Below are 2,391 nucleotides of genomic sequence, written 5' to 3' on the forward strand. Positions count from 1 at the left end.
TTCAGCAGACCAGCATGGTAGAGAAACAGTAACTGATTCCCTGGAGATTTAAATGCACTGGATTGTGAAACATGGACTTAGAGGTAGAGACAAGTCAGTGAATGAAGACTGGATTATCAATCCTCTGTTGTCTCTTAAGTTTCCCTGCCCCATGGTTTGAGGCCTACAGCAAAAGATTTTTTGGAATGAGGAATAGAATGAAAGCCAATTTGTTGAAAATCCCAGTCATAAGAAAATACTGACATCATCTGTGACAAACATCAAGTCTCAGCATGGCTTCAGCATGTCTGAATGTCTGCTGTCAGCATGGGCTTTTACTGCCATCCCTTTAATAAATGCAGAGCTCCAATCTGCTTCAGCCACATCATCATCTCTTCATTCTGTTGCAGGTAGATTAGATCACTGTGTCTGCCTATGCAGTCTTTCTCTACATATAAGGACCCAAGGAACAATTCTCACTCCAGGGAGCTGTTGAAAGTAATCTTGAATTGCATTGGTGTTGTTAGTAGATGTAATGTCTTCAAATCCCAGAAGACCATGTTTGCAAAGGAGTTGATTGAGGAAGTCTTGGGTATTTCAGTATTAGGGGCAGGTTGGATCGATGAACAGGACTGCCTTCCCAGACTAGATCTTGCAGTTCACATACACGTGAGCCATGCTGACAGGGTGCAGCTTCCAAGAAAAGAATGTTCATTTGAAGATATTGGTCTATTTGAGAATGGCAAACCCAATGTATTCTAAACCATGCATTCTATTTGAATCCCCGTAGAAAACATGGAAGAAAGAAGCCTTTACTTTTTCATTTTTGCACTCACAGTGATACCAAATCCTCATAGACATTAGAACCTGCATACTGAATATTTATCCATATGTCAATGACCAGATAAGACATCTTGCCTTTTGGACTAATAAACTAATGGATTCTAGGACTTTAAAAATAGTCAGTCATTGTTAAATTATGTGTTCCATAGTCTGTGATCATTGTGACTAGTCCAATTTCACTGTACAGAGAGATTCATCCTTTACTGTCTGTTGGGGAACACCAACTACTGCACCAGATATCTAGAGAAGACCTTTTATGGCATTTTGTCTCTAGTAAGAGTTTCAGGTCAGTTACAAATTTCCAATGGCCACATTACCTTAGTCGGATTTTCATATGATGCTTTGATACAGTCCTTCTTTTTTTCTATAGTTCTTGGCAACATAATTAAAATAGTAATTGTAACCTATTAAAGAAATGCACAGTAATCTATTTGCATGAATGCAGCAGAGAGGATTATAGGATAAACAAGAATTGGAAAGCAAGATATCCTTCCTTCCTAGGACCAAGACCAGGAAATCTTAACTACATAAAAATCTGAGACAAGTTGTCTGAAGTTTGTTCTTTTCTTCAATCATGGGGATCCTAGTGAAGGAGCTCAAGTCTGAAGAGTTGGCAAAAATTACCTTCATTTCTGATCCAGGTCAACTGCTGAATACCTCATTCATGGACCTGAAGAAACTCTGTATCCATCCTTCTATAATGTGTATATATCAATGTATCATTCATAGAATGGACACTTTACTGTTGGTTTGAAAGCAACAATTTGTCCCTGGAGAGACACAGATTTCTTCTTTCGCACATTATTTGACAGGCTGATGGTGGGTCTCATAAGTTCATTCCCGGATTTGCTTTACAATAATCATTCAGTTATCTGGAAGAAACACTTTTTAATGTAGTGAGATCTACTAGAACAATATCAACCATCATCTTCCATTCCCAGTTTAATGCTGAATCATTCTCCACTAATTGTCTGTGGTCTCTGATGACAGCAGCATCTCCACAGACTAGTCTGAATATTGCTCTTAGCACTGCATTTAGGATACATCAATGTGATTTCCTTACCACTTTCATTCCCAGGAGAGTTTTTCAATTCATTTCATCTGATGCGTCTAATCTACATTGTCAGCCAGGATGAGTTTTGAGAGTTTTTCTAAAAAAATAAAGAAAAAATGGAAGAAATGAAAGAAAGGAATCCGGCAAGTATATCTCACCAATTGACTCAGAAATCTAAAGTGTTAGTCAGTGGAAATACTAGTGGAAAGTCTGAGATCATGAAGTCTCAACTAGAAGCACTTCTCTCTCCAAGGTATTAGTGTAAGAGAGAAACTGCACTATTGGTATCCAAAGCATGGAGAAGTTTACTCTGAGCAGAGGACACAATACTTGCCTTTTATTTCTTACTTAGGACCTTTTTATAATTGACAAAAAGAATAAATGCAATGAGCTCTCAGTAAAACATCTGTTACCTTCAAAATTCTTGGCATTTGGAATAAAGAAATGAATGATATAAAAACTCTGACTTCCAGGAGCCATAAGAACTGTGAAGTACAGATGTTTCTGAGAGGCTC

Source organism: Rattus norvegicus, chromosome Y (assembly GCF_021556685.1).
Source record: "Rattus norvegicus strain SHRSP/BbbUtx chromosome Y, alternate assembly SHRSP_T2T, whole genome shotgun sequence".
Taxonomy (NCBI): Eukaryota; Metazoa; Chordata; class Mammalia; order Rodentia; family Muridae; genus Rattus; species Rattus norvegicus.